Here is a 27,818-nt window from a genome sequence, read left to right on the forward strand (position 1 = left end):
CAGGCTCTCTACCAATGTACTTGGACTGATACCTCAAAAGCAGGACGTACCAGGCTTCTCCCAAAGAGCTGTGGAGAAAAAAACGCGCTTCCTTCCTGTCTTCCAAGAGAGACGCGTGAGTTTATATGCCTTGTTCCTTTTTTGTGGGCTGGTATTTGGGGGGTTTGTTGGTCTTGAGCAAGAGCTCTGTGACTGCGATCCATCTTCCATTAATTACGAGGATACAAATATGCCTACATCCTTCACGTACCAGAAACAGCCAGAAAACATCGTCCCAAGAAAGTTCTATCGGCGATGACATATGGTCTGTTTGGACCCATCCCACGGCTCTGGTTAGATCAACACACTTAAGCTTTCAAACAACAAAAATACTTTACATCCTAAAAGTTCCCTTACTCTGGGCTCCCTTACTATGAGGTTCGAAGCAGCCCTGGAGGGCACGACTGGGCTTCAGTCTAGCCGTGTGGCCATCACACAATCCATCAAGTTGCAACTGCGTCTCCTGGTTTTCCGCAGTATGCTCAAATCCCCAGTAAACACCCCACTGCCCTCGCCCTAGATAAACTGCAAAACTGTTTTGAGGATTTATATTGCAAACACTCTGGAAGATCTGATCTATTTCCTCCCTCCATCCCACGGACTAAATTTCCGTATCATTTTTCTACAACTCACGTTTGTCAAGTATCAGACATTTTTTCATTTTTAATATTTCTACACGGATGACATTTCCCCTGCCTATGGTTGACAGCTGCACTGTTTCTCCTTCACCGCTCATGAAGAGGACAGACCTAGGTTGAAGGGCCCAGGCTTCCTGGTTCCATATTTAACTCTTCTTATCCAATAAAACTGAACCCGTGTTTGTGCAGCACCCACTGTATACTAGACACATTTTTTTTTTTTACCTTGATGGTTATTTAGAATCTGAGAATAAGTGGTATTCCCATTTTATCGGTCATAACACTGAGACTCAGAGGAGCAAATCATTTGCACAAGTTCCACAGCCATGACAAAGCAAAATTTGAATACATTTCTCTCAAAATTTCATTGTTTCCATTACATTACATGACTTAATAAACAAAAGTAAACAAGTACTAACGAATTACTGCAAATAAGTGATACAAACAACTTTATTTATTTTTTAAATTTTTTTTAACGTTTTATTTATTTTTGAGACAGGGAGAGACAGAGCATGAACAGGGGAGGGTCAGAGAGACGGAGACACAGAATCTGAAACAGGCTCCGGGCTCTGAGGTGTCAGCACAGAGCCCGACGCGGGGCTCGAACTCACAGACCGCGAGATCGTGACCTGAGCCGAAGTCGGCCGCTTAACCGACTGAGCCACCCAGGCGCCCCATCAACTTTAATGTTTATAGCTAAATGAGTAGGATACCATTACAGAAGATGCCAATAAATGGAAAACGTCCTCAAAATACCTTATGATCCAGTAATTTTAGGACTAGGTGTTCACCCAAAGAAAACAAAAACACTAATTTGAAAAGACATAGGCACATACATGCAAATGTATATTTATCACAGTATTATTAACTCTGGCCAAGATAAAGAAGCAACCCAAGTGTCCATCCATAGGTGAATGGATAAAGAAGAGGTATACACACACACGCACGCATGCACGCACACACACAAACACACACACACACACACACACACAAGGGAATGTGTGAGGATGAGACCATGACATTTACAACAACATGGATGGATCCAGGGGGATCTATGCTAAGTCAGACAGACAAAAACAAATACCATGTGATTTCACTTATATGTGGAGTCTAAAAACCCAAACTAACCAAACACACAAAAACAGAACCAGACCCACAAATACAGAGAACAAACTGGGGGTTGCCAAAAAAGAGAGGCGTGGGGGGTTGGGCAAAATGGGTGAAGCGGAGAGAAGACGTACAGTCTTTCATTATGGAATGAATGTCATGGGGATGAGGTAGAGCACAGGGGATACAGTCAAGGGTACCGTAATGGCATTGTATGGTGACAGACAGTAGCCAAGCTTGTGGTGAGCTTAGCATAACATAACAGACTTATGGAATCACTATGCTATATATCTGAAACTCAGAGTAAAAACTCAATGAAAACACACATCCAAGGAAATTTTCCCAGGGACAGTCTTTCGTTCATTAATTCCCCAATGGTACATTGAGTGTTTACCTTCTTCCAGATACAAATCTTACTTCTAGGGCAAGTTCATTGGAAACATGCACTAGGTACCTGCTGCCATGGTATCTGTACCCTAGAAGAGGGAGGTAAGAGGCTAACTAAACAAATAACATTTTTAAAAGATACTATTAGGTTCTGATATATGCAAGGATGAAAAGAAATCACAGTAATATACTAAAGAGGGCTCGGGGGTCTCCTTATCTGGGTTGTCAACAGATGAGGCCTTTGAACATCATCCACAGCCGTCATAATAAATGTATATCTGAAAATCCCTAGTATCAAATGGTCATCAACAGAATTTTATTATTTATTACATGGGAAGGAAAACTATCAAGGAGACACTTGAGCAATCAGTAGTGGCCATAAATATTATGTTTTCTGTACAAATGGATCTTTTGTAATTACTTTGATGTGGTACAACGTAGCATTTTAAACTAGAACATTTTGAAGCCAAACTGAAATCAGAGTTGCAGTTTTTAAAAAAGAAGCTTGCTGCATTCAGTCTCAAAAACCATTTGCCATTAATCTGTATCCTGAGATTTAGAACAGTCTAAAATATTACCTAACACACAAATCCATTCTCTTTCCGTGTGTGTGTGTGTGTGTGTGTGTGTGTGTGTGTGTGTGTGTCCTGCACTAGGATCAGGACTGAGACACGAGTCTGTTTGACTCCAGAGCTATCACACCTTCCATTATAAAACACTGCTTTTTATACATACCTTTCAGGTGGTTATTCAGCACATCCAAGTTGTTAATAGTGTGGTTTCAACATAACGTTGGGTTTTGATTACATTCACTAAAGGAGCTAAATATTGACATATAAAAAACCAAAACTGTAGCAAAATTCAACGTGTGCAGCGAAATGTAAACATCTTGTGTAAGGCAACAACAAAAATTTCTCATTTTCAAAACCCAGAGCTCATTACTGAGTCTCCTATTAATGAACTCATGTGACCACCATATCGTTGGAAGTCTAACCAGGCAGTGTAATAAAATGGAATGACTAGAAGTCATTCCAACACAAGTTCCAATGGTGACCTGCTTCTTTTTTTTTTAATTTTTTTTAGTTTATTCATCTTTTTTAAGAGGGAGAGAGACAGAGACAGAGCACGAGTGGGGGAGGGGCAGAGAGAGAGGGAGACACAGAATCCGAAGCAGGCTCCAGGCTCTGAGCTGTTAGCACAGACCCCGACGCAAGGCTCAAATTCGTGAACCATGAGATCCGACCTGAGCCAAAGTCCAATGCTTTACCGACTGAGCCACCCAGGGGCCCCATGACTTGCTTCTTTATTAACAAGCAGTAGGCACTCTGTTATGTGCTAAGAGGCACCACTAACCCATTACAGGATTTTAAGCGACGAGGTTCTTCCTCCATTGTCTGAAATACAAAGTGAATGTATCAACACTTGCCTTGCTGACTTCGCAAGGTGGTGTACCAAGCGCCAGATACTGAGGTGAGTGTCTCTAATACGCCATCTTGACACAGCACCTGACTGTCCCCATCAACATCAGGGCTTCGTTAATTGAAGCCATTTGGCAGGTGAGGGGAAATAAGGCCCCAGAGGAAAGTGAATGAAAAAGTTCTTTGAAAGACGTATAATGCTATACAAAAGTGATGAAATAATAACCACCATTATCATTAAGCGGGAAGAAGTAAATCGTGCTGTATGAAAAATACTATCCGCTAGAGCACCCTGGAAACTGTACCCATCTGCCTGATGCAGCTCAGAACAACAAGACGTCTGGTCAGGGCTCACTATACGCCCATCACGGTTCTTACATGTTTTTAATGTTTATGTACATATTTTGAGAGAGGGAGTGCACGTGAGTGGGGGAGGGGCAGACAGAGTGGGGAGAGAGAATCTCAAGCAGGCTCTGCAGTCTCACAAACCACGAGATCATGACCTGAGCCAAAATCAAGAGCTGGACACTTGGGGCACCCAGGGGGTTCAGTCAGTTAAGCGTCTCACTCTGGGTTTGGGCTCAGTTCAGGATCTCACAGTTCGTAGGTTTGAGCCCCCGTAGGCTCTGTACTGATGGTGTGAAACCTGCTTGGCATTCTCTCTGTCTCTCTCTCTCTCTCTCTCTCTCTCTCTCTGCCCCTCCCCCCGCTCTCTCTCTCCCCCCAGAATTAGTAAATAAACATTAAGAAAAAAAAATAGTTGGGACGCTTAACCAACGAAGCCACCCAGGGGTCCTGGTTCTTACATTTTTGTCCAAACTTTTACGCAGTAACCTTCAAAATAACCTCACAAGACACACACTATTATCATCCCCATTTTATAGATGTGGAAACAGAGAGGGAACAGCCAGTAAATGGCAAAGCTGGGATTAGAAACCAGGCAGTCTGGCTCCTAAGCCAGGGCTTTGAATTATTAACACTGAACAACTTCTGTGAAGTAGGCTGTAAAGGATGCAAACCAATTAGCTCTTTATTCAACAGGCCTAAGGAACAAACTACCAGATTATCTGTCCTCAGGTACAAAGCCTTTCGGCCATTCTCCAGGCTCAGTTGAGTTCAGCCTGATGTACTGGAAGGAGCCTGGGTTTGGCCATCAGTTTCCAACGGCGGCTCCGCCAGATCTGTGCATCCTCCGTGACCTCTTTATGGTTCTGCTTCTCATTTGCAAGCTAAGAAAAAGATAACCTATTCATCGGGGGTTTTATAAAATCAAGCACAGTCAGCACAAATCTTGGTGCAGCCATGACGGGCACTCAGCAAATATTAGTTTCCTTCTTTCTCCGATCCCCATACGTGACATCAGTTCAAATGATTTACTCTCCCATAAATTGCTGAGGAAAAGGTAAGAGAAAGGCCTGAGGTCATGCAAGGCAGGTTTTAGATGAACTCTATATTGTCTTGAGTCATACGGTAATCTGCTTTGTGAAAATAATGTTAGCCAGTGTATCAATAAATAAGCCTTTTTTTTTCTCCCTAAACAGTATGTATTGATTTTCTCAAGAGTCTGTATATTCAATGTGATACACTGGTGGACTGATCTGGTTTAGTAATTCCCGGTTCAGCTCTGGACTTGCCCGAGCCATAGGTCTGCCTGACGAACCACACAGAGCAGAAGTGTGTTCCAACTGTTAGGACGTATGACGCCTTACTACCTGCTAGTAAATCACACTGATACCTGACAGCACGTGAGCTTTATATATTATAAACTGTTTCTGAGGCTTAGTGAAGGGCATAATTTTAATCGGTTGTGTGTAAGAACTTTAGAAGCTTCCAGGATCTCATGCTAAAACTTTAAAGAGTTCCCGAAGTCGGGGGGGAAAAAAAGCAGGTGGCAACCTCAGCATGTTGTTTCAAGACCATGATTATTCTCTGTGTGGTAACTCTGCTGTTCTAACAGAATCAGATATCCATGTTTGTGAGAGAATTTCTCATATTACACAGGCTCTTTAAGGCTGTCAAGCTGAATTTTTAATTATAGGTTAACACAATTAGTTTAATTATTACTAAAATTAGTAATTTTATGGCCCTGTTACATCTAAATCCCAACCTGTGGATGGTGTTAGAGACAAGAATATATATACTTACGTTGAGTCTTTGATAGAGGCTAAGCTAAAAGCAGTAACAAATACAGTGATTGTTGAAGAACCCACAGAGCTTATGAATTGCCAACATTCGTCAGGAATTCTAAGGAAGTACTTTAAACTGTTCTTATATGTCAGTATTTGCAATGTAAGTTTCAACTGTATCAAACTTCATCTTTTAATGATGCAATACACGGTTTATATATGTAGAAAGGGAGCAAAACGGTATTTCTTCCTTAGTCCCAGCGTTAAAAAACATTCTTTAAGATTTTAAACACTGTGGGGAGACCTGGCTCAGTCAGTTGAGTGTCTGACACTTGGTTTTGGCTCAGGTCCCGATCCCAGGGTCATGGGATCGAGCCCTGCGCTTAAGATTCTCTCTCTTTCCCTCTGCCCCTTTCTCCTACTTGTGCTCTCTCTTAAAAAAAAAAAAATCTTAAAAATTGTGAAGAATGTTAAACTTTTTTATACATCCCAAATAAGTTGAAAATGGGTTTGATATTTATCAGTGGCAAAGCATAACCATATTGCAAGGGAGAAAAGCCTCGAATTGAAAGATTATTTAATAATGCCCCTTTAGACCAGAATACAGGGTGGGAAATGTAACTCTCCTCTAGTACAAACAATAATTTGTTAAAGCAGCTGTGTTGGGGAAATTGTAACAATGTTTTTAATTTAAAAAAAAATTTTATTTATTTTTGAGACAGAGAGAGACAGAGCATGAGCACGGAGGGGGCAGAGAGAGAGGGAGACACAGAATCTGAAACAGGCTCCAGGCTCCAAGCTGTCAGCACAGAGCCTGACGCGGGGCTCGAACTCATGGACTGTGAGATCACGACCCGAGCTGAAGTCGGATGCTTAGCCGACTGAGCCACCCAGGTGCTCCGTGTAACAGACAATGTTAAAGCAAATTAATGAAGCAACAATATCCATGGTATAGTTGGATATGCCAAGTGAAAACGTGTTTCAGATTAATGTTTCTCCTGGAGTGTTACTCACTGAGGGGTTTTAGCAGGTTTCAGTTTTTGCATGTAGAAACTTCCACAGCCTTCTTTCAGAAAAATTACCAAGATGGGCCCTTTATGGTAAATATAAAATAAGAATATAGCCATTATTCTTGAAGGATATGAGAAGCTATTCTATAATTGGATGTAGATGCCATGAACAAGGTAAATTTAGATTGGACCGGACTGAGACAGTCCCTTAAATCGTTTTATTTAAAACAGATTAATTTAAACACTGAGTACCAAATGATCAGCTTCTTGTCATTGCCACGAACTGAACAGTGATGGTCAGACCAAGCCCAGTGTCTGGTCATGACAGCTGGTCCCACAGGAAGTGGATGTCTATTCTCTGGAGGCAAACAGTTAGACTGTCTATGGTTCGAGGAACAGAGAGGAAGACGAGACAGAGGAGAGGGAGAGGAGGCACAGTTATTACATCACATTTGTTACAGACGTATAAATAACACAGATGCTACTTGTGACATTCCTTCATTGACACATTATAGCTGAGTAGCTCTTAGTATATAGAATCCTGGTGACAGTAATAACAACTATAATGGTAGCTAATGCTCGCATATGTCCTTTTGATTTGCCAAGTGCTGTTCCAAGAACATTATGTAGATTGTTTCATTGACTCTTCATAACTCTGGAAGGTAGGTGCTACTATTATTCCCATTTAGTAGACGTTGAACCGGAGGCACAGATTTTACCAGGATCACACAACGAATGACTGGCAGATGTGACATGCAAGCAGGCGGCCTGCCTGCAGAATCCACACCCTTCATTCACTTTTAAGAAGTAGGGTATAGATGAAAAAGAGGGCTCTTACTACGTTTCAAATCCATGCCGTGCTTATTTTTTTCTTCATTGTGTTTGTTCAGCTTTATAGGACGTTTCCATTATTTCTGATTTATTTCTCCATGGATTCCATTGACTTATATTTGCTGACTTATTTTGGTCCATAGCTCCGTGTACGTCCCAGGCTAACCGGGACAAGAGAAAAAGTGGGCTGAATAACTTTATATTTAGTCTGCCAATTTTTACTCCTCCCCTGAGCCCATTTGATTCACTTCTCTCATTTATCTATTTTTTAAAGAACTTACGCAAGAATTCTTTATTGAAAATAATACAGAATCTATTTCCACTTGCCCTTTTATTGTAAGCTAATAATTAAAGCTGGAGTTTTTATGAAAACACACTGAGTGGTTGGGAGAAATGCCCTTTATTTAATTACTGTGAATCCCTGTAGAGCTACATTCTGGATAAATTAAACTCACTGGATAGAAACAAAATGATATTTGAATCTAATAGATTACAGAGTTAAGACTGAAGACACTAAAAAAGAACAAGAAAAAAATTATGAGTCCAAAGTGGAGGTGCTTTTGAATGGCTGCTGTGTTTATTGTAACATTACCTCTGTTGACACTTTTTTTTTTAAACAAAAGCTCAAAGCACTAGGCTTACATTCCCAGGGTCTAAATTACTTTATGACTGACTGTTCAGAGTAATTTATTTTGAACAGACCAATGCCCCAGTGAATCAAATACAAATTCCTCAACACGCAATTGAAAATATTCCGTTGATAGGCTCTATGTCAGTAACATAACAACCTCTCTCTTTGTTTTGCAAAGCAAATCCATGCCCTAATGAGATTAATTGACAGGCTTCCCACACTCCTCTCCACCCCTTAGAAGGTCCCCCTGAAACCTGATTTCCATTCACTTCATGCCCCTAACACCGCTCTCAAAAGCCATAATGGAACTTCTGATTTCCATATTTAAGGGCCACTCTACAATCTCAATTCTAGATGGCTCTCGACACTGAAATACTTGACTGATACTAGACAGAGACTCGCCTAGATCAGCACCCCCTGATCTTCCCTATTATTGCCAATTCCCTGTCTCCTTTTTGTTTTTGTTTATTTCTTAAAATTCTGGCTCTCATCTTTTTTTTTTTTTCAAGGAACGCAACAACTTACTCCTTAACAAGCAAAACACAAATGAGAAGCTATTATTCTTCAGCTGACTGACTCTAAAAATATTTTTTAATCTTGACTTCCCCAAACTATTTGAGATTTAAAACTTAATCCCAACTAAGAAGACCGTAATTTTCCCCCTCTTAAATAAATTATGTGTCTGTAAAAGGGGAAGCTTAATATTATTTTTTTCTTTACAAATACAGGGAGTATAAAACAAAATAGTATATTATACCATGTAATGGACTTCTAAAAAAATACCCTGGTTATCCAGGGATTTAGTATCGGGACAATTATCATTATAATCAATAATATTCATATATTACTTCAATTGAAAATCACTGGCATAGTTCTTATTATGTGTCAGAAATTGTGTTATGTACTAACAACAAAGAAATTCATAAGGTATATCTACCTTCCAAGAACCTGAGGTCTTTTAGAATCTGGCAGAAGGAAACAATGACATCTGTAAAAAGGAACTTTAACTTGGGTATTATTCTATTCTTCTACAAAATTCTCCCATATGTAACAGAAACCAGACGATTTTAGATCTTGATGTCTATTTTTCAATCTCCAAAAACCATACAACTTTTTTCTATTTATTAAAGTAGAAATATTATATTCATCTGGTAGGTTACTCAAGGCTCTTTTAATCTTTACTTATTTTTGAGAGAGAGACAGAGTGTGAGCAGGGGAGGAGCAGAGAGAGAGAGAGAGACACAGAATCTGAAGCAGGCTCCAGGCCCTGAGCTGTCAGCACAGAGCCGACACAGGGCTCAAACTCACGAACCGTGAGATCGTGACCTGAGCCGAAGTCAGACGCTCAACCAACTGAGCTACCCAAGCGCCCCGCAAGGCTCTTTTAGTGCAAGAGACAGAAACCCAACTCTAACAAGCTTAAACCAAAGAGAAGTTATAGAGGCACCTGGGTGACTCAGTGGGTTAAGCATCTGACTTTTGATTTCAATCCAGGTCATGATCTCAGGGTCGTGAGACCGAGCCCTGTGTGAGGCTCTGCGCTGGGTATGGAGCCCACTTGAGATCTCTCTCCCTCTCCCTCTCCCCCTCCCGCTCACTCACACTCTCTCTATCTCTCCCTCTTAAAAAAGCAAAACAAAACAAAGGGAAGTTTCATGCATCCACCTGCAAAGTGGACAGGTCATGACAAGGGAGTGTGTAGGGCACAAAACGCCTGTGTGCACCCAAAAGTATGAGAAGAAGGAAGTAGAGCCTCTACTCTTTCTGCCATGTGACACCTTTGTCTCTATCACAGACTCCCTCCACCCCCAGCAGGGTATAGGGTTGACAACAATGCCTAGCCTCAATGTTCATGTCTCAAAGCAATACCAGAATGAAGGGTAATTCCAACTGGTGGGAGAATTTATTGGTAGAACCATTCGCCCCTCCCCCAAAGATGAAAAGGTTCTGTTTCCGGAAGATAGGAAGAGCTGGGTGTGCAATGGAAAAATGTCTTCGCAGCACAGGCTCTTAACAAAAAAGCAAAAATACCATCAATGAGAAATTCTAGTTAAAATCGTTAGAATGGGTAAATATTCCTAGGGAGGAAATTAAAGAAAGAAGGCAAAATGAGTAAGAATATGAGCCAGCGAAAAAGACAGGGAATCAGGAGCAAAAATTATACCAGGTGAAACCAGACAGGGCGTTAAGCGAGTCTAGGGAAGATCGTTCCTGCTAGCCCCTCCCCCAGGGACCCAAGAACTCTGTGTAAGCACAGGAATACTCATAGACCATTGGAGAATTTCATTCAAATTTATCAATGGGATCAATTTAATCAACATTAAATTCTTTCAATCGGTATTAATAAAATACCTAGTTCAAGGCACTCTACTATGGGCTGCAAAGAATAGTTTTTTTTTTAAGTTGCTAAGAAACCTTTCTTACCTCAAAACCCTATTTTGTTGGGATATGCAACATCCACGGTGCATTTCCTCATATCGTCATTAGGCACCACTAGACTGGTATGAAGAAACCTCAGAGGCAGAAGAGAGGTCAGTTCGTTTACGGTAAGATTAAGGAAGGGGCAACACTGGAAGTGGACTTGGACACACGAAGTTACATGTTCTCAGCATCACACAAAAAAACTAAGTAGTAAATCTAGGATGAGAGTAGACATGGCCAGAGTGGGCACGAGCCTAATGTAATGGACGTCATGGACGTCAAGACCAAAATTAGACACACAATGGCTTATCTTTTATACCCTGGTGTTTTGGCACCATCCTGCTTTCTGAAAATGTGCTGTGTGCAAGAGAAACGTGGAGACTCCAGATAATGCTGGTTGGCTAGTTTTATCTGCAAAGGTCTTTACCACATCCTCAACCTAGCTCACAAAGCAATCTTCAGTCCTTCACGCTTGTATCTTCTTAGCCAACAGAGACCTCTTTTGGAATACGGCAAGGTATGAACATGCAAACAAATAAATACTTGCAGCCAAGTCTAATTGTTCCTAATAGAGAAATTAAGATGTATTATTTTCCCATTTAATAAATAAGGAAATTAAGGGACAGAGAATTTAAGCGGTATGCCCTGAGAGTAGAATGAGTCACACCAGAAACTGTGATTCATCGCAACCATCCAAACTCTTGCCTTGAACCGCCAGCCTGAAATTTTTCTGGTCCCTAGTGGTCACCTCAAATCAGCCATAACCATACATAAAAACAACAAACAGTCTCCAGGTCTGAGCAAGCAGAGAACCATCCTTCCTAACCCTCTACTTGGGCCAGTGATATTTAGGCCACCATTTCTTGAATTATATGTGAAGAAAATGGGGTAGGAGTTTCCCAGGTCCTTTGCAAATATGCTGCAGTCTCAAGTCAATTCTACAGGGCTCTGTGTGGCCCCTGTACCCTGTGTGGCCGCTGTGACAGGTGTATGAGACACGGCATCTTCACAGGGAAGAGTATACTTCATGCTGCCCAACTGGTTGTTGGCTACCAGGCCAAGAGACGTGTTGAGATTTACTCCGGTAGTTATTTGTCAGGCCTTTAATCTGACAATGATGGCCTTGCTTTCACAAAGCAAAGCGAAATCCACTACAGAATGTTCCCACACCTCAGCTGTGGTTTCCAGCCCGACATGGGGGAGGGGAAGGAGGACACTTCAGCAACACGACAAAAGATCCTACCCTCCCTTATCATTGTTCAGTCATTTTCAGTTTATTTTATACTTGGCGTGTGTGTTTGCTCAGGTGGCTACAAAATGCTGGAAAAGTGAGAAATGGTGCAGAATTCTCAGCCCTCTTATCCAGGATGCAGTCGGCTAGCATATTCCCAGTGGAGGTCTGCCTCTCTGACCTTCGCAGACTGTTCTCCCTTCTCGACTCCCTGAGCACTGAATGTGGACTGTCAGCTCACATTGCTGCTGTATGGACACACGTCTCCATTACGTTTCTAACTCACAGTGGATGGATTAAACTATCAACATTCTCTCATCTGTGTGCTTCTTTCCCTTAACAAGAATTTTTTTAAAAAGCAGAATGGGTGTGGAGTTTGGTGAGTTCTTTATAGATCTGGATACTAGCCCTTTGTCCAATATGTCATTTGCAAATATCTTTTCCCATTCTGTTGGTTGCCTTTTAGTTTTGTTGATTGTTTCCTTTGCAGTAGAGAAGCTTTTTATCTTCATGAGGTCCCAAAAGTTCATTTTTGCTTTTAATTCCCTTGCCTTTGGGGATGTGTCAAACAAGAAATTGCTACGGCTGAGGTCAGAGAGGTCTTTTCCTGCTTTCTCCTCTAGCGTTTTGATGGTTTCCTGTCTCACATTCAGGTCCTTTATCCATTTTGAGTTTATTTTTGTGAATGGTGTGAGAAAGTGGTCTAGTTTCAACCTTCTGCATGTTGCTGTGCAGTTCTCCCAGCACCATTTGTTAAAGAGACTGTCTTTTTTCCATTGGATATTCTTTCTTGCTTTGTCAAAGATGAGTTGGCCATACTTTTGTGGGTCCAATTCTGGAGTCTCTATTCTATTCCATTGGTCTACGTATCTGTTTTTGTGCCAATACCATGCTGTCTTGATGATTACAGCTTTGTAGTGGAGGCTAAAGTCTGGGATTGTGATGCCTCCCACTTTGGTCTTCTTCTTCAATATTACTTTGGCTATTCGGGGTCTTTTGTGGTTCCATACAAATTTTAGGATTGCTTGTTCTAGCTTCGAGAAGAATGCTGGTGCAATTTTGATTGGGATTGCATTGAATGTGTAGATTTCTTTGGAATCCAGTGAAGAAATGGGCAGAAAACATGAATAGACACTTCTCTAAAGAAGACATCCAGATGGCCAACAGGCACATGAAAAGATGCTCAACATCACTCCTCATCAGGGAAATACAAATCAAAACCACACTCAGATATCACCTCACGGCAGTCAGAGTGGCTAAAATGAACAAATCAGGAGACTACAGATGCTGGAGAGGATGTGGAGAAATGGGAACCCTCTTGCACTGTTGGTGGGAATGCAAACTGGTGCAGATGCTCTGGAAAACAGTGTGGAGGTACCTCAAAAAATTAAAAGTAGATCTACCCTATGACCCAGCAATAGCACTGCTAGGATTTTACCCAAGGGATACAGGAGTACTGATGCACAGGGGCACTTGTACCCCAATGTTTATAGCAGCACTCTCAACAATAGACAAATTATGGAAAGAGCCTAAATGTCCATCAATTGATGAACGGATAAAGAAATTGTGGTTTATTCACACAATGGGATACTACGTGGCAATAAGAAAGAATGAAATATGGCCCTTTGTAGCAATGTGGATGGAACTGAAGGGTGCTATGCTAAGTGAAATAACTCATACAGAGAAAGACACATACCCTATGTTTTCACTCTTATGTGGATCCTGAGAAAGTTAACAGAAGACCATGGGGGAGGGGAAGGAAAAAAAAATTAGAGAGAGAGACAGCCAAACAATAAGAGACTCTTAAAAACTGAGAACAAACCGAGGGTTGATGGGGGGTGGGAGGGAGGGGAAAGTGGGTGATGGACAGTGAGGAGGGCACCTGTTGGGATGAGCACTGGGTGTTGTACGGGAACAAATTTGACAATAAATTTCATATTAAAAAATAATAAATAACATAACATAACATAACATAACATAACATAACATAACATAACATAACATAAAAAGTGGGGTGGGAGGTGGCTAGGTGGCTCAGTTGGTTAAGCATCCTACTCTTGATTTAGATAGACTCAGGTCATTAGGTCAGGGTTTGTGAGTTTGAGCCCCTCATCGGGCTCTGTGTTGACAGAGTGGAGTCCGCTTGGGGAATCTCTCTCTCTCCCTCTCTCTGTGTCTTTCCCCCCTCTCACTGTCTCTCTCAAAAGAAATAAACATTAAAAAAACACTATTTCTAAGTTTATACTGACAAAGGCTAAGAGAGCATAAATAATGATTATGTAAATATTAGAATTACTACCCCACTATTATTAGAAAGCCAAAATATATCCCTTCTTCATCTTATTGAAGCCCTTGTGAATGTTTGGCAGCATAGATTGCCCTCAAAGAGAGAGAAGCATAAAAATTTGGTTGATTACTTGTCATATTAATTCTTTTCATCCCTGAATATGCAAACTGGGTCAGGAGCCCCATGACTGGGCTGCATGGCACCTGCCATGTCTTTCCTTTTAGCATTTACTAAACTGATCCATTCTGCCCTTCCCTCATCCATCTCTCTGGGTGTGCCTGTCCTCGCTACGGGATCCCATCATGTGCTCATGTGCTGACCCTGAGAAGATGCTGCTGTAGAACTATATCTTACCATCTTAGGTGCTTGTCACAAATTCCTGGGAAGTCAGGAATGCCCACATGATTACATCTCCCAGGCCCCTTTCTCCTGGAAAGCCAATGCTATTGCGTTTCTCCTTAGGAATATATGAATGCATAAATAGCACAGGAAAATATCACTGATACGAGCCCATTTAAAAGTGATAAGAAAACATAAATTTTATCACGTGATGGAAATTTAAGTACTTTTGTTTACTTCAATATAACCTTCATGGACAGAGCTTATTTCCTGCAAGAATATGTATCTCGGGGAATCAAAGATCATCTTCTAAATGCAGATTTATATCTGACTCACCTGAGAAGCCTTAAAGAAAATATAGATCCCAGAACTCACTCTATACCTAGTGAATCAGAAAATTTGGGCATGAATCTCAGTATTGCTTCTGAAAGTAATACAATATACAAAAATGTATGTAAAAATAATTCTTCAACGTCTTTCTCCATTACCAATCTCCACCACGCTTCCAGGAGGACTGACGTTAACTTCTACTGTGTGTACTTCAGCTCCTCTTTAACAGGCCAATACAAACACATACAGACATCTACGAGTAAAAATAAGTTATATTTGGGTGTGTTTAAAAAATAGGGGCTGCAGAACATTTACCAAGTGGAAAAGGGTTGACTTAGAAAAATTTTATGAATTACAGTGGCTGTTGAATCCCATTCTCATAACAAAGATATATAGATACATAGATATGCAAGGTATTAATAGAAACTATGTGTGTACAGTAGGATTATGAATTTATTTCTCTTCCTTCTGATTATCCATATTTTCTGATTTTCGTACAATTACTGGTTTTATCATAAGAAATTATTCTCATTTTCCTAACTTTCCACAATTATTTGGTTACAACTAACTTTCCAAATTTATGTACCACTAGAATACTATTCCATTTGTACATAATACGGTATTCTATGATGTAGGGTAAGCTCCTTGGTGTGACAAAAAGATCCCTGAATGTAAAAGCACAGATGACTCAAACACAGCAGAAGCTCACGTCTTGCTTGCATTACACAACCGGAGAGGTGAAACAATGGGAGACCCTCCTCCCACGAGCGGCCATTCAGAGATTCAGGCTGACCTAAGGTCTGCCACTTTGTGTGGGGCTTCTACTGTTCCCCTGGGAGCTGGCTCCTATCCAAAAAGCCAACAAGGGGAAAGAGCGGAAAGGTGCCACACGTGCGAAACTTTTGTGGGTCTGGCTTGGAAGGCGTGCCCCTGATTCCGGTGACACCCCAATGGCTAGGACTCTTGTCACATGCTGTATCTGACTGTAAGGTGGCTGGTAAGTGTGGTCCTTAGCTGGGAGGCCACTTGCCAGTGGCTGGTCTGACGTTCAAAGCGGGAGCATGAATCTGGTGAGTAGGTGGGTTTTCTCCGCCACATTATGGCCCCACCTCACCAGCTTTGTTGGTGTTCCCTGAGCTCTCTTTGCAGCCCTCTCTCAACCTCATGTCTCCACAGAAAACATGCCCACTTCTTCCAGCTCAGCTCCATTTTCTTCAGCTCCCCCCACCCGTCCCCCAGGCTGTTCTTTCATTCAACTCGTACCTTTTTTTTTGTTTTTAAGTTTATTGACTTATTTTGAGAGGAGGGAGGAGCAGAGAGAGAGGAAGAGAGAGAAACCCAAGCAGACTCCACACAGCTGGTACAGAGTCCGATGTGGGGCTTGAACTCACGAACCCTATCATCAAGACCTGAGCCAAAATCAAGACACACTTAACTGACTAAGCCACCCAGGTGCCCCTCATTCGACTGATACCTTTTGAGCCCTACCACAGGGCAGGAATTCTTTTAGGCAATGCGGACTGAGGAGTAAGCAAAGAAAGACAAAACCTCTATCCTCTTTGGTACAGAGGTCAAGAGACAAACAAAAAATTAGATAGGTTGTAGTAACGTCAAAGGAGAAGAACAGTATGACGTTCCTAGAGAAACGTGTTGAATCTTTAGCGAGGCTGGCCAGGGAATGGAGTATTGAGAACATGAGTTTAAATGAAGACTTGGAAGACGTGCAAAGATACTGATGTTGATATATGGAAGGATTTTAGGCAAAGAAAAAGCAGAACAAAGGTCTTAAGGCAAGAATGTACTGGAACATGCCCCAAACAGCAGCATGGAAGACGGCAGAGCTCAAGCATAGGGATTAAAGAGAGTACAGGCTATGACATCAGAAAAACAACAGTGGCTTTGAGGGCCACTTATGAATTTTGACTTTTATTAAGAAGGACCTGGGGCACCTGGGTGGCTCAGTCGGTTAAGAGTCTGACTTTGGCTCAGGTCATGATCTCACGGTTTGTGGGTTCCAGCCATGTGTCGGGCTCTGTGCTGACAGCTCAGAGGCTGGAGCCTGCTTCAGATTCTGTGTCTTCCTCTCTCTCTCTGCTCCTCCCTTGCTTGCATTCTATCTCTCTCTCTAAGATAAATAAAAACTAAAAAATTTTAAAAAAAAGGAGTTTAATACTATTGGAGCATTTTAAATGGAGGAGTGATATGATCTTATTTACTTTATACAGGATCACCAGATGTGGCAAGAAGAATACAGGGTATGTGACTTCATGAAACAAAAAGGGATTTTGCAGATGCAATTAAGTTAAGGATCTCGTGGTGGAGAGATAATTCTGGAATATCTGGGTGAGTCCAGTGTAAATGCAAAGGGTCTTCCTTCCTATGAGAGGAAGGTGGGGAAGGTCAGTGTCCAAGAAGGTGTGACAACAGAAGCAGAGGTAAGAGGGAGAAAGACAGAATGAGACTGAGGGAGAAGGAGAGAGAGAAACAGAGACCAAGAGACAGAATGTTATACTTCTGGCTTTGAAAATGAAAAGGGCTATGAAGCCAAGGGAGACTGGTAACCTCTAGAAACTGGAAAATGCAAAGGACTGGCTTCTCTCCTAAAGTCTCCAGAAGGGACCACCCCACTGACATGCTGCTTTTAGCCTGGTGAAACCCATTTCAGACTTCTGACCACCAGTAGTGTGTGATAGAGAAATTCTGCTGTTTTAAACCACCAGCATGCGGTCACTTGTTAGAGTGGCCTTAGGAAATAAATACACCAGGCTGCCATGTTGCCATGTTGTTGAGAAGAGACTAAGGGAGCAAGAGCAGGGCATGGAGACCTCCTCAGGACAAATGAGTAACCCAGGAGAGAGGGGGGCATGGGCAGAGCCAGTGGAGTCCCTGAGGGGGCAGTGAGAAGTAATCATTTTCTTGAGCATTTATTATAGAGTACTTTATGTCCATGTCTGTCTTGGTGGTCAGAAGATAAACACTGAAATCTCTACTCTGCACTTTCAACCTGAGTACTTGGCTAGATATAAAATTACATAAGAGTAAAAGGGTGGCTATTGAATCTGTGACCAACACACGGGGATAGGCCAAGTTTTTGGAAATGAAACCCTCAAATAGAGGGTCACCCGTGCTCTGGGCCAAGAGCCAGATTCTTGTGCTCTTGGATTATTCCACAAAGCACCTGCACACACCCTGCAAAGGACAGCCACTGAAGTGGTGTTGGATAAACCACAAACGTACTCTTCTGATAATGACCGATCATGATTAAGTCATCAGTTCTGCTTGTGTTTTCCAAGAAAAGGGGCTAAGAAAAAGAATGGAAAGCAATTCTTAATTCATTTATGAGAAGACACCATTCATTTTGAAATTACTGAGTCATTTCTCCCACAGAAAAACAGAAATGAGCATCATAATATCATCCAAGCTTCACACAACATAGTTGTTTGGACTTGAAATGTACCATGACTCGTAGGTAAACATTAGTTTGTAATCTAGCCCCCAAACCACCATGATCTGTTAAATGTGTCTACCTGAGCACTTGAGGGGAAAACAAAACCAAAAACCTGAAGTTGGCTCATGAATCCAGCTGTCTTGGTAGACAGAGAGACCCACTTAGAATTCTTCAGACACCTCTGACTCAACCTTTCTGGAAACAGAATGGTTTCTGCTCCCCCTTTACCTAAAGCGCCCCAGAAGAAATCTGGCCCTCTTTATCTCTAGAAGTGAAAATTCATATTTCCATTTGCTCAGGAAAAATAAAAATAGAAAAAAAGTCACACTTGCTCACATGTAATGCTACTGTCCTAAATGAGAAAGTCACAGTGTTTTTTTTCTGTCTGCTGCAACTCAATGCTCGTTCCCTGCGACACAAGCAGGATCTCAAGGAAGCAGCACTGATTGTAAACAGATATAATTACACTTTGTTAGTACATCCCCACTCCCGTTTACTCTATAACTCCCTCCTGGCCATGAAGAAAACTTCATGTGAGTAAAGGAGACAGTGTTTCTATTAAGAGGAAGCTGTGAATCTACATAAGACCCTAGGAATCTTTAGGAATAAATCACAATTTGCTATTTGAGGTGCCATTTTCCACTGGTCTATTATCTTAATATTGCCAGTATATTTCACTGAGAGCTATTCAAGATATGGTAAAAGTTGGTAGACTCCTTAAAAAGCTGGACTTTTAGGGGCGCCTGGGTGGTGCAGTCGGTTAAGCGTCCGACTTCAGCCAGGTCACGATCCCACGGTCCGTGAGTTCGAGCCCCGCGTTGGGCTCTGGGCTGATGGCTCAGAGCCTGGAGCCTGTTTCCGATTCTGTGTCTCCCTCTCTGTCTGCCCCTCCCCCGTTCATGCTCTGTCTCTCTCTGTCCCAAAAATAAATAAAAACGTTGAAAAAAAAAAAAAAAAAAAAAAAAAAGCTGGACTTTTAAATAGATGGTATTGGCACAAGATAGGCATTTTGGAAAAGAAGTCCAACCCACATCTCACATCGCATACCAGAAGAAACTCCAAATGAATCAGAAGACAAATAAATAAAATTCAACAAGTGCTAGGAGAAAACGCAGACGAATCCCCTTTGTAGGTTTGGAAAGGGAACACCACACTCCTAACTACAACTGACATTCTAGATCCAATCAAAAAGAAAAGAATATTCTACTACATTAAAATCATCATCATCATCATCATCAACAACAACAACAACAACAACAACAAAACTTTGCATGAAAAATAAGGAAAGAACATACTGATGACAAACTGGAAGAAAAGAGTTTTCACTTCAAAAAAAAACATTTCTTTTTAAAAGACACTGTTATAAAAAAAAGTATGCATCAACTATACTCAATAGAAACAATTTAAGTTTAAAAAAATCTGCCAAATTTAAATAAGTAAAACACCATCACTTAAAAAATAAATAAATAAACGTGAGTCACAGACTGAGAGCAATGCTTGCATTATTTGATTATGAACCTGTATCCAGAATATCAAGGGACTCTTTGAACTCAAAATCAGAAAAACAAGCATGATAATCAAAAAATTAAAAAATGGGCAAAATATTTGAAACAGACACTTCACCCAAATAGTAGGCACCATCTAAATATCTTTAACATAGGAGCAGACCAAGTTTCAACACCAGTTTTCTAGTGAAACACTTAATCATTTGAAGCTATTCATCGCTGTCCATTCCCAACCCCAAAGAGTTTCTTCATGTGTCTCTGGCCACCCAAGAACACACACCTTCATTTGAAGAAGTCAGAGAAGGCCCTAACAAACAGTATTCTACCATGACACCTTTTAAGCATGTCACTTAATATTGTACTTCCTAAAAAGAGAAGGCAGTGTAAATGACATGTAAATTACAGCCATCGCAATGAAACTTCTTACACGTGTTAACTAATCATAAAGAAGAAATCAACAATCATCTCTAGTACAACAGGGTGAAACCTTTGTCACCACTCACTCTGGCATACGAAAGAGATTTTCTCTTAATTAACAATAAATCTAACCCATGCTAGATTCTCCAGAACATAGGAAAATGCCTCATTTGGAAATTCAGGAATCATTTCTACTTTGAAAATATCTACTTAGTGATTTAGGAAATGGCAAAACATTCAGCCAGTTTAAATGAGTTTTCTCCATTACTTATTAGTTCAATAAATATGTATTAAATCCCCTTACACGTGGAAGAATGGACAGTAAACTAGTAATGAAATAAATGTATAACTTCCAAGTTTTGTAAGTGGCAAGGAAGCAGAGTATCGGGTAATGTGGGAGGGAAAGCAGGCATCTGTCATTACTAATTGATAAATCCCATCAGAAGACAGCAAAAGGGTTGATGTATGTGAAGAGGGAACAAAAAGGTGGCAGAGAACTATCAAAGATAATACCAGGGGAAACAATGTTAACTGAGCACTATTTTGGAGCTCAAATTACTGTTCTAAGTACTCTACGTATATTAAAAAATTTTGTTGTCACAATAACCCTGTTACTATTCTCATTTTACAGGTAAGGAAACTGAGAAAGGGATAATTCAACAAATTTGCCAAGGTCACACAGCTTGTCAGGAGCAGAACCAACACTCCAACCTGGCATCTATCTCTGTAGGAATGAATTCTGAGGGAAAAGGGTGCTAAATCATCAAGGAACATGTAAGGCCAAGGGTAGGAATTTGGATAAACAACATAAGGGCAGGTACATGATTATGTTCATGTTTCAAGTTTTTCTCATGTATATTGGGGCACCTGGGTGGCTCAGTCAATTAAGTATCCGACTTCAGCTCAGGTCATGATCTCACACTTCATGAGTTTGAGTCCTGTGTTGGGCCCTGGGCTGACAGCTCACAGTCTGGAGTCTGCTTCGGATTCTGTATCTCCCTCCCTCTCTGCCCCTCCCCCACTAATGCTGTCTTTCTCTCTCATAAATAAGTAAACTTAAAAAAAATTAAAAAATGTTTCTCCTGTATAAGTTATACCTGTACAACTAATAATGTGAGAGTAAAATACATGTTAAAAGCTTGACATTGGATCCTGCATTTTTGTTCTCCATTATAATTCTTTAAAAAAAAAATCCTAGTTTTTAGAGCCAGGAGCTAAGCATCTATATATAATGCCTACTCCTGGAAAATCTAACACACCCCCACTCCTGGGTTTTTAAGGAACCCTATGGGGAAATACACTGAAAGATGGTAAGGTAAAGATTGGTATTTTTATTTAAAGGATAAGAATTCTCATCCAAAACCAACTTACAATGATAGGGAATCTATAAAAAGCAAAGCACAGCAGATAAACCCACTTGAAAATCTTATTTCCATGACAACAGAAACAGAGCGTTAAAGGGCCAGCACACCTCTGCAGTGTGTCCTTGCCGATACATTCAATCATCTATTTCCAAGGAAAGGAATAATCTTTCACATACATCCTAAATTATAACTTCGTATGGACCATGAAAACATCCTAGCCCTTCTGAAACACAGAGAGGGTAAGGAGCTGATGTTTTGATAGTCACATACAGATGAGCAGGTTTTCAAATGACTCTGAAAAATGTAGAAGTAAAATGCACGATATGAACTTGCATTGCATAAAAAACATTAGTGTTGTAGTTTCCGCATTTGTCATTCAATTTACCACTTTCAAAAACACCCAGTTAATCTGTATTGCTCTAATATAACATGGAAAGGGCTTACTCATGAATATACATGTAGCCAAAATAATTTTTAAAATATTTACAATATGAGACATACGTAGTCATTCATACTCGGTTATTCTAAAAATTAGACTTTGGTTCTTTTTGGTTATGTGTATATAAAACATTTGAGAAAATTATGGAAAAATATCTTGGTTTTTCTAAGAAGCAATATTTTGCAGAGAATTCCTTTTTGGGATAATGTTTCCAAGGTTTCTTAAATTCTAAAGATTCTCCAAAGGCAAATTTAACATTAAATTGTGTAAGATGATTTAAGTTTTTTTTAATGTTTATCTATTTTTGAGAAACAGAGAGAGAGAGAGAGCCCAAGAACAGAAGGGGTAGAAAGAGAGGGAGACAGAATCCGAAGCAGGCTCCACGCTCTGAGCTGTCAGCACAGAGCCCGACGTAGGGCTCAAACTCACAAACTGTGTGAGATCATGACCTGAGCTGAAGTCAGATGCTCAACCTACTGAGCCACCCAGGTGCCCCGAGACAATTTAAGTTTTAAATGCCATTTAAAATTATACATATTACATTATATATTTTATGTGATTGGGTTTTGTCTTCACAGAAACTCAATGTGAAGGGGAAAGGGCAAATAGTGTTACCAACTTTGTTTTCCATCAGTGGGCTATTTGATGCTCAAAACATTACATGCTAAGTGACCATGAAAAGAATAAACATAGTTCTTTATATTTCTGTGCCCAGAAATTTTTTATCACAAATGAGAAGGTCTCAGGGATTGTTGTCCATGATCATATGTGATTGCCTATGACCTTCCAGATAGTCCTCTATCACTCATGATCACCCACAGTCATTCATGATTGCCCCTGATGATGGCTGAGACCAGGAAGCAGTGGTTAAAGAAGGCTTGTAACTTGCATAAGAGACACGTTGTCTCAAATTAACTAAGGACTCATTAAATCCCTCTTAATTTTCTTACAAATACTTATGCTGATTTTCTGATCACTGACAAGTTTTTTTAAGTGTCTCTTGGGCTCTGGGTAATCAGGGTTTATTTTATTTTATTTTTTATTGAATTTACTTTTAAATTTTTTTCTCTACACATTGATTTTTTTTTGAAAGACAGGTACAGGCAAAACTTATCTTAACCTCTTTCACCTTTTCCAGATATAACAGCTACAGAAAAGGGTCTTAGATATTCTACTGTATTTGCATTTATTCTTGCTTAATTCAGTCTTCTTTTTCTGAAGTCAAATAGCACCTTCCCTTCAACAGTGCTATATCTTGAATTTTTCCTTTATACTCAATAACAACACCGTAAAAGAAACAGACTTTTTTATGTATGACATAAGTCAATTAGGGACGTTATTTTCATTAATTGCAGAAAATATGGGTATATCCTTAAATACCTCTCCAGTCTGGTGATAATTCCTTTTCTTGAAATTTCTATAATAATTTCTTTTTATTAATTATTGTTATTTTTTATTTTAGGGAGAGATAGCAAGTGTGAGTGGGGGAGAGGGACAGAGGGAGGGAGGGAGGGAGGGAGGGAGACAGAGAGAATCATAAGCAGGCTCCATGTTCCTCTCAGAGCCCAATGTGGGGCTCAATCTTACAACCCTGAGATTGTGACCCGAACTAAAATCAAGGGTTGGACGCTCAACTGACTGACTCACCCAGGTGCCCTGAAATTTCTGTAATAATCTAGACCTTTCTATTCCCACTGTTTCTCCTTTTAGTAATCCTGATCTGAATCACTACAATAATATCCCCAAAGCTCCCCTTTCTAATATTGTCGAGACAAGGCTCATAGAAGGGATTTGTCACATTATTTCTATTCTAAAACACTTTTAGTTTTTCTCCATTGCTTAAATGATTGAATTCATGAACGTCTCCAAGCTACCTGTCCCAAATGTATATTGTACTGTACCCTTTCTTATACTTAACAGTAGGGACAAATAAAATAATTTGCCATCCCCAAAATATACCATCTATGTGCTCAAGCCCTTCTCATGGCCTGGATTGCCCTTCCTTCCCTTTTCCAAATATTAACCGACCTCAAGTTCACAGCACGCTTTCTATAGGAAATATCACTAGAACACTGCACTGGACTGGGAGTGTTGTGTCTCTCTCACATTCATGTACTGACACCTAACTCAGTGTGATGGGGTTCAGAAGGGGGGCCTCTGGGAGGTGCCTGGGTCATGAGGATGGAACCATTATGGGCTGGATTAGTGCCCTTACAAGAGGAGACCCCAGAGAACCTCTTGCTTTCTTTCCACACAGCAAGAAGACAGCCATCCACGAACCAGGGAGCAGCCTCTCACCAGACACTGTATCTGCCAGGGACTTGGTCTCCAACTCCCATCCTCCAGATCTATGAGCAATAAATCGCTGTTTACACCTCCTGCCTGTGGTTATAGCAGCCTTAGGTATTTATTTTTTCAAATCCTAATATCCCACAATACTGTGTCTCTGTTTCCAATTTTACTTTTAAGTTACTTCTAAGTAACCTGTAAGTTCACCTTATACTTGACAACAAAAGAAAGAAACTATTCTTTCAAATGATTCCCAATTTTTTGTGCATCGTGGGCCCTTTTGATAATCTGATAAAAGCTTTGGGCCTTCTATCTCGACTGCCTGCAAATGAATATGTAAAAACCTAGCAAGTTTTGTGTATGTTTTGGTGTTTCAAGAAGGCCAATATGAATCCATGAAGTCCTTTAAACTTCAGTTAAAAACACCCTGCACCATTGGAAAGAAAATTCAAACACTGATTCTTCTCTCACGAAATTTATAGGGAGCAGTGCTCGGAGGTGGTGTGGCTGATTTATCTCTCTAAGCCCTATCAACTATGCCCTTATGTATAAGGTCTTCAGCCTGAGAGGCTCTCTGCATTAACTAGATACCAAGTAAATCATGATGGGTTTTCTTTCCCCAAAGAAATGTATTACACAGCAAATCATCAGTTGATATATTCACAACTTTTTATGTTCAGAAAATGTATTTTTTTCTTAGCGATTAAAGACACGGATGTATTGAAGCATCAGGTCCCTATGTCCCCTACTCCATTTGCCTGATTCTGCCATATTGCATGACAATTAAAGAGCCTGAATAATCAGATATTACCCAAAGTATCAAGGTAAAGAATACTAAATTCAAATAATCTCAGACATAAAGCCATTATGTTAAGAACTTTAATACAAACATACAAAGCTTCTGTGTGCTCAACCTCATAACTAGAATATATATGATCAGCGAGACTTGATCTACACAAGAAGGAATGAAGGTAATGCATTCATTTACACAGCTTCATTCTGAGCCCAAAATCAAACAATATTTTTGGAGCATTTTGGCTGCCAGTATAAGCTGTATAAGTGAGAGCCAGTAATCAATGAATCTCCCATATCAGCTTAAAGCATACTAGAACATATAGAAAAAGACATAAAACAGTTACTAAACCAAAGTAGTAATTCAGTGGAGAAGCAGGACGCCTGGCTTAATACAGAAGAGATAGAATACTCCATCTAATATATACTCTACCAAATGAACTCAAGAACATTTTGCTACAATACGGATTCTTACTTGAAACTGCCCACTGGATGGTCCTCCTTTCTCTCACGAGAGACACAAGGTTTCTACATGTACATGTGCCCATTAAGGCAAACTCCTGGTCTTCAGAGGCTCGCAGTATTTTTCTAACCAAGAACAGTATTCTGCAGATGAAATATTAAATTCTTCAATTGTCTCTCCAGATCCCCTCTTCATTTTGTGTCTGCCAATCGCCCAAATGCCTAGCTCTTCGTCCATTGTTAGTTGGTAAGAAAGCTCACAGATCTTCCTCTTGAATAGATGTCAAAACACTAAGGCTATACTCTAGTGGTTCTAAGCAGACTCATCCTAAAACTGGTTTCTTGCTCATTTTCAGTAAAGTGTAATTTTTTTTTTCAACGTTTATTTTTATTTATTTTTGGGACAGAGAGAGACAGAGCATGAACGGGGGAGGGGCAGAGAGAGAGGGAGACACAGAATCGGAAACAGGCTCCAGGCTCTGAGCCATCAGCCCAGAGCCCGACGCGGGGCTCGAACTCACGGACCGTGGGATCGTGACCTGGCTGAAGTCGGACGCTTAACCGACTGTGCCACCCAGGCGCCCCAGTAAAGTGTAATTTTTAATGACAATCTGTTTTGTAGTTGTCTGGCCTTCCTCGTTTCAAAGACAGCAGTCCTTAATGAAAAGCCTTTTCCCACATGAGTACATTTCCATTTTTACCGAGGAAAGTCAACGAATTGAAACTATTTGATGCCATTTGGGACTCATCAGATGAATGAGTTCTTAATTGGAAAGACTTTAAATCTTCCTGGGCTTTCATATTTAAGTTCTAAAACTCCTCAACTGGCTTCCAGTCTTTAAAATCAAACATGTTACATAAAATTCTGGAGGTTAAGAAGCAAACTAACTTATGAGAAGGAGTGCCTCTAGCAGCAGACCTGAGGACACGTTATAATTCAGAGACTCGAGTCAGACGTAGCGGGTGTCAGATTCTAGCTTTACCTGGCTCTAGCTGTCGCATGTCTGGAAAGGTACCACCCTATCTTAGCTTCAGTTCCCTCACCTATAAAATGAGAACACCGGGGCACCTGGGTGGCTCAGTTAGTTGAGAGTCTGATTTCAGCTCAGGTCATGATCTCACGGCTTCGTGATCTCACAGTTCGTGAGTTCCAGCTCCACATCAGGCTCTCTGCTGTCCATGCAGAGCTTGCTTCAGATCCTCTGTCTCCCTCCCTCTCTCTTTGCCCCTCCCCAGCTCTCATGAGCATGCTCTCTCTCTGTCTCTGTCTCTGTCTCTCTCTCTCAATAAATAAACATTTAACAGGTGCCTGGTGGCTCAGTCGGTTGAGCGTCTGACTTTGGCTCAGGTCATGATCTCGCAGTTCGTGAGTGAGCTCGAGCCCCGCGTCGGGCTCTGTGTTGACAGCTCGAGCTCGAAGCCTGGAGCCTGTTTCAGATTCTGTGTCTCCCTCTCTCTCTGCCCCTCCCCCACTCATGCTCTGTCTCTCTCTGTCAAAAATAAATAAATGTTAAAAAAATTATTTTAAACAGTGAGAATATTAATAATGTCCCTACCAAAGAGGAATGTTCTGAGAATTTCAGGAGATAACGTATACAAGGCTCTCTGCACACGTTTCCAGCACACAACAATAAATATTGTTAGTTATTAACTAATAAACATAAAACCTAACGTATTGTTGTTACAGTTATGATTAAGCTAAAAAGATATTACACTAATTTTGGAGTTCTATTTATCTACGTGTAAATAAAAAGAATATTCAAGTAAGAAACCAATAAGAAAATAAATGTATCCAATCAACTTCATATTAGGAAAAGTAATAAGCCACTTGATTTTCATTTTGGATGTTTCGTTGTTCAACTAATTCCTTAACAAGGAGATAGTATTGAACCACATGAAATGCTGTTCCTTGACAATTATCTCTATGTATAAAATGTATTAATTTCAAAACTGGTAATTACTTTTATTCATATTTGTAGTTTTACGAGATACACCATTTTCCGATTCAGAAGTCCCTTGATGACCCACACTGAACCTGCAGCATGAGCAAAAATAATCCACTGAGGGTCGCCTGGGTGGCTCAGTTGGTTGGGCATTCGACTTTGGTCCAGGTAATGATCTCACAGCTCCTGAGTTCAAGCCCCGCGTCGGGCTCTGTGCTGACAGCTCAGAGCCTGGAGCCTGCTTTGGATTCTGTGTCTCCCTCTCTCTCTGCTTCTCTCCCCACTCATTCTCTCTCTCCCTCACTCTCTCTCTCTCTCAAATAAATAAATATTGAAAATTAAAAAAAAATCTATTGATATGTTA

General features: G+C 40.6%; 1 protein-coding gene and 2 long non-coding RNA genes across 3 annotated transcripts in view; 1 reads left to right on the forward strand and 2 right to left on the reverse strand.

The window, feature by feature from the left end:
- Nucleotides 1-27,650, forward strand: LOC123384745. Its single transcript, XR_006596241.1, has 4 exons — nt 1-115; nt 17,021-17,138; nt 24,226-24,371; nt 27,491-27,650. It is a non-coding gene; the product is annotated as an uncharacterized LOC123384745 (long non-coding RNA).
- GPM6A (glycoprotein M6A) overlaps nt 1-27,818 on the reverse strand; it is a 355,114-nt gene that overhangs the window by 173,976 nt on the left and 153,320 nt on the right. The window lies entirely within an intron of this gene.
- On the reverse strand, nt 7,208-12,297 carry LOC109498702. Its single transcript, XR_002155556.3, has 2 exons — nt 9,125-12,297; nt 7,208-7,717 (listed from the first exon to the last, which is right to left on the reverse strand). It is a non-coding gene; the product is annotated as an uncharacterized LOC109498702 (long non-coding RNA).

Source organism: Felis catus, chromosome B1 (assembly GCF_018350175.1).
Source record: "Felis catus isolate Fca126 chromosome B1, F.catus_Fca126_mat1.0, whole genome shotgun sequence".
NCBI classification, from domain to species: Eukaryota; Metazoa; Chordata; class Mammalia; order Carnivora; family Felidae; genus Felis; species Felis catus.